The 12,511-nt window shown below is 42.1% G+C and overlaps 1 protein-coding gene across 1 annotated transcript in view; it reads left to right on the plus strand.

Moving 5' to 3' along the window:
• The window catches only part of cd276 (CD276 molecule), a 199,916-nt gene that overhangs the window by 14,200 nt on the left and 173,205 nt on the right, over positions 1-12,511 (plus strand). The gene's annotated exons all lie outside the window — the stretch shown is intronic.

The raw sequence follows: 12,511 nt of genomic DNA on the forward strand, positions 1-12,511 counted from the left end.
TAAGTATATTTACTCAAGTGCTGTGCTTAACACGTTCACTGCCATTTACGGAGATCTTCGTCATAAAAAAAAAAAAAAAAAGATAGATAGAACGCGATCCAAAGGTACTCCTCCATTCACTTCCTGGTTAAAGTATTAGGGACATATTCTGTATCTCGGTATTTTTGGTGAGACATGCTATTTTCAACTGGGTATAACAAGCGAACAGGAGTTTTTTTTTCTTCTTCACGGAAGCACAATGAAACCCCCCCAACCATCAGGGGATCGATCATAAAATTGTACTTAAGTACAATACTTGAGTAAATGTACTTAGTTACTTTACACCACTGTGTACTTCTTCCCCCTCCTCGACAACCCAGTCACATGCTGTGGGAAAGGCCACCACCATTCAGACAATACTCCCTGCAGCATTATACTCCTCCAGGCCTTGTTCAAAGGTCCCGACAGGCGGAACAACAGTTCAGTCCAGGCTACTCCCAAAACTAATAGCCCAGACAGGCAAAGAAACCATGAAACCCGTTTTTAAAAAAAAGGAGTTCCAGAGGAGTTGACATAACTTGTATTTAGAGAAGCAATCTGCTCAGGGAAGTAAAACACTTTCCCTGTGTAATTCCTTTTAAAGTATGGTTTGTGCGAGGGTCATGCTTTTTATGGTATTATAGGGGTGAGTTGTTTTTCTTTTATGATTTCTTTATTATTCAGCTTGTAAAGTGGGAATAGCTTTGGTCGTTTTGCAGAATCTGGGAGGGTTGGGGGGAGCCCTGGGCGAGGAACTTGCTGGAAGTTGCAGTTTTTTTTCCTCTTTGCTGTGATTCAGAGAGAGCGTGGGTGTGTGGCGTGTGGGGAGTCTTACTCCGTCGTATTTCCGTACCACAGGAAGGCGGGGCAGTGGTTGATGTAGCAATTGAGGAGACATAACTCACACGCTCAAAGTTTCACTTCGGTAGAAATGGTGCTGCTCCAAGCGAAAACCTGTGTCATCATAAAAAGTGAAACAAATGGCCGGTTGCTCGCTCGATAACGCTTCACGACGCGGTAAATAAAAGTGGGAAATTCTGCACGTCAAGGAAAGGATCAACACTGCGTATATTCCAGCTCCATCTCTCTCCCCCCGGACGGCCACTGCGTGGCTGACACTGTAACTTGAGTTCCAGACCCACAGTGGCCCATATTCCTTTATATCGTTTGCTGTCGGGCAGAAACCTCTTATCTCCATATTCTAACTTTTCGTGTTTTTTCATAAATTAATGCCCTACTTTCATCCGATGTGAAAGACTCATTTTGTTCCTCTCACAATTTCGGTGGCTTCTCTGTCTCTCCAAGTGCAGCCGTTTTACTTTCACTTTCGCTTAAAATATCTGATCTACAAGCATACAACGTGTCACGCAGCATCCTTTTTTTGCTTGGAGATCTGATATTTTTGGCCAGCAGTAGCAGCACTGAGAAAATTTGTGAAACACACCTATGTATGTCCACTTTGTTGCGCTGAGATAGATAGGAAGGGGGAGATGCTTTAATAATAGGCTTCTGAGAATGTTAATATGTGTTGGTTTGACAAGAGATATCACAGATGTGTTTTGGATATGAGACAGTCACATAATTAGACAGAGGTTACAGTGATTGTGACGGCCATGCATGCTCTTGGACATCTCTCCTTTCAATGTGATGGTTCTTTCTCCTTTGGTCTCACGTACCTCTTAACGCACGGAAAATAGCACTGCGTCTTGTGCCGATGCCAGGGAATGGCAGCCGACACTCTGATTGGTTTGATTAAAGTAACGCCCAAACCACACCCATGACTAATTCAGGGCCGTTTACCGCATAGTGCCTTGGTGCACTGCGCAGATTACCACACTCATTACAACAGTTACTATTCAGGATTCAAACTCAACAATAGCAATCTGCCCGACAGCGACGATATGCAGATAAGTTGAAAATGGATGAATTGTTCCTTTAAGCAATAATAAAAGAAAAGTACTTCCTCTAGCACTGGTCAAAAGGACAGCTCTTTCCTGAAGGCCGGGGCTTATGGCCACACACACACACACTCACACACATGCACACGCACACACACACACGCACACGCACACGCACACGCACACGCACACGCACACGCACACGCGCACCTCTTCAAGTCTCAGCTCAGGAGACCTTCCTATCCAGTGTCTGTCGGCAGACTGAGGTTCATTAGGGCTCCATTCTGTCTTTGAGGCCATAATGAGCCTCCAGCCTACTCATTACTGACTGCATGGCGTCCAGTGTGGCTCAACTCTCTGCTCTCGGAGGGAGAGAGAGAGAGAGAGAGAGAGAGAGAGAGAGAGAGAGAGAGAGAGAGAGAGAGAGAGAGAGAGAGAGAGAGAGAGAGAGAGAGAGAGAGAGAGAGAGAGAGAGAGAGAGAGAGAGAGAGAGAGAGAGAGAGAGAGAGAGAGAGAGAGAGAGAGAGAGAGAGAGAGAGAGAGAGAGAGAGAGAGAGAGAGAGAGAGAGAGAGAGAGAGAGAGAGAGAGAGAGAGAGAGGACAATCAGGAGGTGTCTGGCCCTGATGGAGGTCTTTAACTGGCTGCTAATGGTCTATTGTAGCTCACACAATGATACACGTGTACCACCCAGCTCACCGCCAGTGGTGGAAGAACGACTCTTGATTTGTTTTTGTCAGTAAAAAAAGTAGCAATATTAAAAAATACTCTGTTACTAGTAAAAGAAAAAAAAAGGCCTGTATTCAGAATTGGACTTGGAAAATATTGGCCAGTGGTGTAAAGTTACTACAGTAAGTACATTTAACATACATTAATCACTTCAGCCCGATATACATTTCGGCCATTTGAAAATAGCCGATCTACAAGCTCACAATGCGTCGCATCGCGACGCATTGTGAGCTTGTAGATCGGCTATTTTCAAAAGATTTTCATATTTTTTTTTACAAAACTTGTAAAACGGGATATTCTGGGTAATGAGTACTTTCTACTTTTGGTACTTTAAGTACATTTTGATACCAATACTTTTGTACTTTTACTCAAGTCACTTTTGAATTCTGGACTTTTACTTGTTACTTGAGTATTTCTACATTGCAGTATTGATACTTTTACTTAAGTCAAATATTTGAGTACTTTTTTCCACCACTGGTGTTGGCATTGAAATAGTACTTTAAAAAATATATATGTGTAAAAAAAAACGGAACGCGTCGCCATGTGACTCATTGTTGTGAGCTTATACATTGAAGTATAAAATAACGTGGTTGACGTATGTTTTGTATCTTTAATCTAAATCCGCAAAGTAACTAGTAACTAAAAGTAGTCAGATACATTGTAGTGGAGGAAAATGTACTAATATCTTTGCCTCTGAGATGTAGTGGAGAGTAGAAGTATAACTGAGCTGATGGAGCTCTTTAACTGGCTGGTAATGGGCTATTGTAGCTCCCACAATGGTACACATGTACCCGGCTAAACGCAGCGCTAAGTGAATTAAGTGTGAGGCGCAGCTGGCTATTACGGTCTAGGCTGGTGATATTGAGCTGGGATACGCAGAAACACTGACCAGATGTATTGTGTGGGAGACATTTTTTTATTGCCTTAGCAGTTACAGCTTCATCCTCATATGAGTAGGAAGGGCAACAGGGCAGACTTTGAGATTTCAAGAGAGTTTCATCATGGCAAGGTAACATTGTATTGTTCTGAGTGCGTTTTCATATGAACACATGGTAGGAAGGGTGAAACCTTGCCCCCTTTCTTAATCCATTAAGACCGGAAACACATCTGTGTCATTTTAAAATGTCTTTGGCTATTAAAAAAATAGCAGATATTAAAAGCTTGTAGATCTGCATTTTCTTTTTATTGTGGAAAATGTGTGCAAGTCTTTGAATATATATATATACTATATATACTATATATATATATATATATATATATATATATATATATATATATATATATATATATATATATATATATATATATATATATATATATATATATATATATATATAGTATGTTTTAAAGCCAACATTTTTAACTCCGATCTATGCTTCTGGGGGTCCCTGGAACAACATATTTTGAGATGGGGGTCCACGGCCAAATACATGGGGGTCCTTGACATGGAAAAGTTGGAGCACCACTGGCATAGCAACATACTAGGATTTAGGATAGTTAGGATTTAGAAAACATCCCCATCTCAAAATCTTTTGTTCCAGGGACCCCCAGAAGCAAAGAGTTACAAATGTTCGCTTTAAAAATATACATATTATATATATCTATATATATGTATGGCCCATTAAGGCCCATTACCAAATATAAGATTTGCACACATTTTCAAGATTTTTCAAAAGTAGCAGATCTACAAGCTCAAAGCGCGTGGCGTTGCGTTTCAAGCTTGTAGATCTGCTCCTTTTGATGCTTTTGTGTGATGCTATATTCTAATCAAGTACGGAATTAATTTACGAAAAAACACAAAAAGAGGATTCGATTAATCGCGCAAGTAATCAATTGAATAATCGCTATAAGAAAATAATGGATGGTTGCAGCCCCATACACGTGTGTGTGTGTGTGTGTGTGTGTGTGTGTGTGTGTGTGTGTGTGAGTGTGAGTGTCAGGGTGACCCAAGGCGCCCCTGGGGGGGCGTCCCATTCCCCTCCTGGGGTGTCCCATTCCCAGGGGGATCCCGCCCGGTTAGGATTACTGGGTAATCTGCCTTGTCTCTGGCAGCGTAAGTAATCTGTAACAGCAGCAAATGCCTCATATCTGCACCCTGGATTACACTCTGGGGGCTACCGCCTGCACACTAGCCCCGTCCCAGAGGTGGAAAGTAACTAAGTACATGTCTCTGTCGGGTGGAAACCTCATTATGTCCAAAACTGTTACTTTTCAGGATCCTAAATGAAAAAAAAACTGCAAAAATAGCAGATCTACAAGCTTTCGCGCCACGCTTTTGATGCTTTGATGCTTTTGTGTAACGCTGTAGTATGATGAAGTAGGGCGGTAATTAACGGAAAAAATTCGGAGAGTTCTGCCCGACGGCAACGATTTACTCAAGTACTGTACTTGCTTGTAAGTACGACTGCCAAGAACCCTGTTTGTGGTGGGAGGGGGGGGGGGGGGGGGGGGTAAAAAAACAATAGAAAAAAAAAACATCAGGAGACTACACACCATGGCTGTCACCGTGGTGCAGTAACACTGTCTCCCTAGCTCCTTGCTCTTGTGTGTGTGTGTGTGTGTGTGTGTGTGTGTGTGTGTCTGTGTGTGCGTGTGTGCGTGTGTGTGTGTGTGCGCTTGTTTTACTATACTTTCGAAGACTACATTTCTCCACTAGTATAGTAGAATGTATAGACAATAGACATTGTAGTTTTCATGTTTTTCCTGGTCCTCACAGTCACTAGAGAAATAGTTGTTTTGGTGTATAAAAAAAGGGTTGAAGGTATGTTGGATTTATACTTAGTTGCGCGCCAGTTATCATTCAGCCAAAATGGCAGATGCGGCTTTTGGGTTTAAGGAGTAGTTCACCCCAAAAATTACTTATTTTCTATCAATTACACACCCTATGAAGATTTTTTAGTTTTTGTCGCATTCCTGAGCCAATAATTTGATGACCGGCGGAGTCTCTCAAAGAGTCAAAGAGTCTCCTACTGAGTCTCCTACTGAACGATGACCCAGTCATGAAATTATTGGCTTAGGAATGCGAAAAAAAAAAAAAAAAAACATGAATTAAAGCCTTCATGGGGTGTGTAATTGATAGACAATTATGTCATTTTTTGGGTGAACTACTCCTTTAAGGGTTGCATTCACAAATGGCATTCGTAATATTGGCGTCCTAAAATACTGATGTCCTCACACGTATAGTGATACAAACTGTGTGTGTGTGTGTGTGTGTGTGTGTGTGTGTGTGTGTGTGTGTGTGTGTGTGTGTGTGTGTGTGTGTGTGTGTGTGTGTGTGTGTGTGTGTGTGTGTGTGTGTGTGTGTGTGTGTGTGTGTGTGTGTGTGTGTGTGTGTGTGTGTGTGTGTGTGTGTGCGTGCGTGCGTGCGTGCGTGCGTGCGTGCGTGCGTGCGTGCGGAGGTAGATGATGGATTAGTTTCTCAGTGGAAGTAGCTCCCTGATGTTGCTGGTACACACAGCCCAGCTGTTGTGTCAGTGCATCCCCTCCGCACAGGGACTTGTCCATAATATTTTTTTTATATCCTCAGAGCTGTATACTTTTATAATGCTGCCCCCGCGGGGGAGTGATCTGTATTGTATTATATCGTTGCTGTCGGCGCAGAAACCTTGTATCTCGATGAAGACCCGTTGAGTGAGTTTATAATCTGCTATTTTCAATACACGGAATGAATTGATATACAGTATATCGTCACTGTCGGGCAGAAATCTCTTATATCCATATTTATTTATTTTTTTATTTACTTTTGCTACTTTATGTATATTTTTATGCTATAATACTTTTGTGCTTTTACTGTACTTTTATATTTTTGAATACAGGCCTTTTATATAGGCGTATATATATTTTCATTATCAATTCAGTGGGTATTGCTACTTTTACTTAAGTAAAGAATGTGAGTACTCATTCCACTAACTGCTAATTGGCTGTCATGCTCTGTGTTCATGTCAGAGCAGCAGAGCCACTATAGGCTGCCAGCCAGAGCTCACAGATGCGCGCGTTTCTTGGCACTTGCTGCCATAAAGACGCTGAAAGTGTACTCGCACAAGTGCAAGAAAATGGGCAAGCCGTCTTCATTCCATCTCATTAACCCATTAAGACCGGGAAAGGCATCTGTGTCATTTTAAGATTTTTTTGGCTACTCAAAAACAGCAGATCTACAAGAGTGCCGCGCTATGAGCTTTTTTAATTAGTGAAAATTTGTGCAAATATTAGATTTTCTTTCTTTTTAAAGGGAACTTTGTTAACTAAAATCTTTGCTTCTGGGGGTCCCTGGAACAAAATATTTTGAGATGGGGGTCCGCGGCCAAATACATATCATTTTGGGGGTCCTTGACATGAAAAGGTTTGAGAACAACTGAAATGATAACAACATAAGTTTCTTTGTTGTCAAGATTTGTTACAAATGTTCACTTTAAAAAATATATATATTCAAAGATTTGCACACATTTTCATGATTTGAAAAATATATAGCAGATCTACAAGCTCATAGCGTGGCACTCGGTGCCGCGCTATGAGCTTGTAGATCTGCTATTTTTGAATAGCCCAAAGAAATCTAAAAATGACACACATGCTGCGTTACTAGTCTTAATGGGTTAATGGGTGTGGGGTGTGTGTGTGTGTGTGTGTGTGTGTGGGTGTGTGTGTGTGTGTGTGGGGGTGTGGGTGGGTGGGGGGGGGGTGTATAAGGGGGACAGTGAGATAATTGAAATTAATTAGCACAATTGGATCTATTTGGATCACATCTACAGTAAGCGTGCCAGAGCGGTGGTGGTGGTGGGGTGGTAGACACCAGGAGCCCGGAGCGTGAACGTGGTCAGTGTTGCCAGATTCTGCGAGAGAAATAAGCAACCAGGTCTACGAGAACAAGCCCAAAAGAAGCGACTATAGGCCGCATGAGCACTTTAAACCTATACACATCGGCTATTTGAAAATAGCAGATCCACAAGCTCACAACGCGTCGTGATGAGACACATTGTGAGCTTGTAGATCATTTTAACACAAATCCTGCATGGGGGTTCCCTGGCACAATTTTTTTTCAGATGGGGATATGCGGATAATAACATTATTTTGGGGGTTCACATGAGAATCTTTAAGAACCACTGGTTTAAACAGCATTTAGGAAACACGCCCAAATAAGCAACTACACTTTAGAAACAAGCCCCCAAAACCGCAACCCGCAACTACCAATATTTACAAGCGAATTTACCGAAAAACAAGCCCAACGTCGCTTATAATAAGCGGACATGGCAACACTGACAGGGGTCTGCCTGAACACCACCTGTGTTTGAATGTTTTAAGCAGGTGTTTCTCAACGTTGGGGTCCAGGGACCAACGCCAGATGGTCGCCCTCAACGGGTCCATTTGGTTTCATTTGTACACTCCCAGAGTCAAATTAACTAAGGATTTTACAGTGTAGATTTGGGGTCTTAGAGATTAAGACAAATGTCAAAAGGGGGGTTCTGTGGTCTAACTCTAATCCATATAAAACTGTCCGTCTTTGAAATTAAAAAAGGTTGAGAATCACTGATAATTTAACTCTGAGAGTGTACAAATGGAACCAAATGGACCCGTCGCCCAGTGTTGATTTTGACAGCACATTTGGATTTAGCTTTAGTCATAGTCTCTTGAATAAAATTCCATTTAGTTTTAGTCATATTTTAGTCATCTGAAATGTTTTACTTTTTGTCTAGTTTTAGTCGACTAAATATCATAAGATTATAGTCGACTAAATCTATAGTTGATTTAGTCGACTAAAATGTATCTTGGCGGTGCCTTGATAGCGTCGTAATGGCTGATTTTACACTTGGTTGCATGCTGAAAATAGCCGATCTACAAGCTCACAACGCGTCGCAGGCTCAGCGCGACGCGTTGTGAGCTTGTAGATCTGCTATTTTCAGAGCGCAACACCCGAGCGCAACCAAACATAAAATGACTTGTCTTTTAGTTCTACTGGATCTCCTCTGTCTCCACCAGTCCCTCACTAACATTTTAGTCTGGTTTTTATTTGTTGAAGAAATTGTCAATATATTTAGTCATAGTTTTAGTCATCGTAGCTTAGTTTTTATTTCGTTTTCGTCAGTGAAAAAAGGTAGTAAATCGTTTTTTAGTCGACGAAATCAACACTGCCGTAGCCTAGTGTTTTTAAAGTGTGTGTTCGCCTCCCTCTCCGTTTCTCTTCACAGTAATTGATTCCACATACTGTGGGGAGGAGGAGGAGGAGGAGGAGGGGGGGGCTTAGCCCGGGCAGAAATTCAATTTAGGGCTATTACCCCGTATCAGTGATGTTCTTGCTAATTTGATGGTGTCCAGTGAAGTATCCCCCCTTAAAAAAACAAACAAAAAACAAACAAAAGAACAATGGAGGATGGTGCTCCACAAAGATTGCCTTAACCATTATCGGCGCTGTCAGGCCGAAACCTCGCATCTCCATATTTCAACTTGTTGGTGTTTTTCCGTAAATTAAAATATCTTGAAAGTGAAATTGAAAATCATTCTGCATGTGCCGTGGGTTTCATAAATATTGAACCACTGAAAAGTATTAACAAGAGACCAAATCATAACTACTGTTACGTCCCTAATAGGCAGACACACCTGACACATGTAACACTACAAGAGATGCATTGGAACACAGGTTCCTTTTTAAATGTTATTTCCTGGACATGCTGTTTTGGACATACAAGGTTTCCAACTGACAGAGACGATATAATAATGGCCACCGGCATCCCCCCGGCCCTCACTGTGAAACTCCCCCACCCTCATTGCACAGCTCTGTGTCTTCCTATGTGTAGCAGAGTGAAACACAGTGCATTACCCCACCAAGCGCCTCATGATTATTTCAACAAGTTCCTAAAGAAATGCCTCCTGGGATTGCTTAAATCCACATAAGCCCCTATAATATACGTACTTCACCGGCGTCCAACAAATAGCAAATAAATAGATTAGAGACTGATGCCATATTTTAGGAGAGCGTAATAATAATCTAAATATGCAAAATCACTAGTAACTAAAGTTTTCAAATAATTGGAGTGGAGCATAAAAGTGCAATATTTGCCTCTGAGATTTAGTAGAGTAGAAGTATGAAGTACCGTACTTGAGCAAATTTACTTTCCACCACTGGCGTTGAGACATGTGTAGATAAATGGTTATTTGTCGAAAGAATGTGAATGGTTGTGGTGCAGGTGGCGAATAGACGCATTTCCAGACAACGTCACACTGATAAGAACCAGTATGCCGGGGCTAAAAGAAACCGACCGCTCATTAGATGCAATGTGAAAGTGGTCACAGCACTCACGTGTAAAAATGCTTTCAGATGCTGTTCTCCTCCCAGTGTGGAGGAAGAAGGTTTAGGATGGATGTTTACTGTGATCCCTCGCTCTTGAAATATATACCTTGGTTTATGTTTTTAACAATTTATAGCGATTCTCAAAGCAGTTGTCCTCCAAACCCCACCTCCAGTCGCAGAGGGAGTGCTCCCTACGATCACGGCACCAGAGCCTGCTTGATCGCGCAACTGCATCTTCTCAAACCTAATTTATGCTCCGCCGTACGAAGGTGTTGCGCGCAGACAACGGCCGAGAAAAGCAGACCTCTAAGCTCACAACGGTCATATCTGCGACGCGATGTGAGCTTGTATGTCAGCTGTTCTCGGTGCGCAATACCGTTGCGGGGTGAAGTATATATGTCTCGCTCGGAGCTTCTCACCAGCCGACACACAAGAGGAGGTTGAATGAACAGAAACCATGGGGATCTGTTGGGAATTGATGACATGAAACCTCCACCTGTGTGTGCAGCCAGTCTCAATGTTTGTAAACAAGAAATCCGTCTTTTCCACCCCCATGGGGGCGCCAAAGATCACAGGGAGGGTATGTGGACTTGTCTTTGTGGAGGTAGTTGCACACATTCATAACCAGGGTTGCATTGCTCATGGGACGGCCTTTGCAAGCCGTGCAAGAACCTATTCACACCTCAACAAAGGTGTGTGTGTGTGTGTGTGTGTGTGTGTGTGTGTGTGTGTGTGTGTGTGTGTGTGTGTGTGTGTGTGTGTGTGTGTGTGTGTGTGTGTGTGTGTGTGTGTGTGTGTGTGTGTGTGTGTGTGTGTGTGTGTGTGTGTGTGTGTGTGTGTGTGTGTGTGTGTGTGTGTGTGTGTGTGCGTGCGTGCGTGGGTCTCAGCTTGTGTCATTATGTAAGAAGGCTGGTCCAAGGAAAAAAAGGTTGTCAAATAGCAGATCTACAAGTTCACAACACGTCACATCGCGATGCGTTGTGAGCTTGTAGATGTATGAAACAGGTGGTTCTTTAAAAAAAAATATATATATATATCAAAATCTTCAAAGTAACTAGTAACTATAGTTTTAGTAACTGTAGCGGCATAAAAAGTATAAAGTATATTAAAAAAAGAGAAGTAATTCTTGAGTAAGTTACTTCACACCACTCCAAATGATTGCAGTGTACTTCAGGCTTCCTGTGTGTGAGTATGTGGCTGACCTCCTGACCTCATCACTGTCATGTCAATAATAACAGTGAAGAACACCCTGTGGTGTCATTAATCGTCCGTCGGGTGGAAACCTCATATGTCTGAAATTGTTACTTTTCAGGATTCAAATTCAGACGTATCAAAAGTAGCAGATCTGCAAGCTCAAAACGCGTCGCGTTTCGAGCTTGTGGATCTGCTACTTTTGATGCTTTTGTGTGACACTGTAGTATGATCAAGTAGGATGTTAATTTACAAAAAAAACAAGTTAGAAGTTAAAAGTTATAATATGGAGATAAGTGGTTTTCTGCCCGACAGCAACGTAATGCTTTTAGGCAGAGTGCTGTTTGAAGGCACACAATGATTCACTGCTGTCGGGTGGAAGCCTCATTTGTCCAAAACCCTTCCTTTCTTTTATTATTGTTTTAAAAACCCACTGCCGACGCGTTGTGAGCATGTAACACACAGCTACAGAGTGAACATTTACTGTTTAACAATGATATTGTTGCTGTCGGGCAGAAACCTCTTATCACCATATTTTTACTGTTAGTGTTTTTTTTTTAAATGAATGCCCTACTTTTGTATTTGAATCCTGAAAAGTAACAGTTTTGGACATATAACAAATATATACGTATAGCAAATATAATATATTTAAACTGGTTTGTAAGGGAACGGAAATGATCAATGAATCATTTAGATGCATTGATTAATTAATCAATGACTTAATAATTGCTAGTAGCATCTTTAGAGTTCAGATTGTCCAACTGTCCAAAAACAAGTACATTATTTGCCCCTGAGATGTACTGTTGTACAGTACTTGAGTAAATGTACTTAGTTACTTATTAACACATTAACCGCCAAGAACGTAGTCCTACGGTCCGTTAAATCCAACTGTTAAGCGCCGAGACCGTAGCCCTACGGGCTGCGGTCTTTTCGCGCATGCGCGGTCCGGGTGCACTTTCGGAATTTTTTTGATCCACTTCCGTTTCCGGTTTGATGACCGGAAATAGAATTATTTGGGATCCGGTTTTGACGATCACGCCCGCTCCCATTCTACAGACGAAACTGAAACTCAATTCTCTTCCTGTAGTTTTTTCTCCTCGCATTTCACTGTTTAACGTAATCCGCTCTAACTACAACATGGATGCCCCGTTTGACACGCGATCTTCACTGGGAGATACAGGGAGATCTCGCGGATGTAAACAGACCGTGTAGAGCTCAATCTTAAGGATTTTAACAAGATCTATGGCGACATGAAAAAAACAAAAACACCTTGGCACTGGTGAGTACATTATGAGATTAACCTCTGGCGGTCGATGTGTTAACCACCACCATCCCCGTTCCCCACCCTGGGGCTCCTCCCTCTCATGCTCTCCCGCTCGCCCGGGTAATTTCCGGTGA

The sequence above is a fragment of the Gymnoscopelus braueri genome (assembly GCF_963280865.1).
Source record: "Gymnoscopelus braueri genome assembly, chromosome: 1".
Lineage (NCBI taxonomy): Eukaryota > Metazoa > Chordata > Actinopteri > Myctophiformes > Myctophidae > Gymnoscopelus > Gymnoscopelus braueri.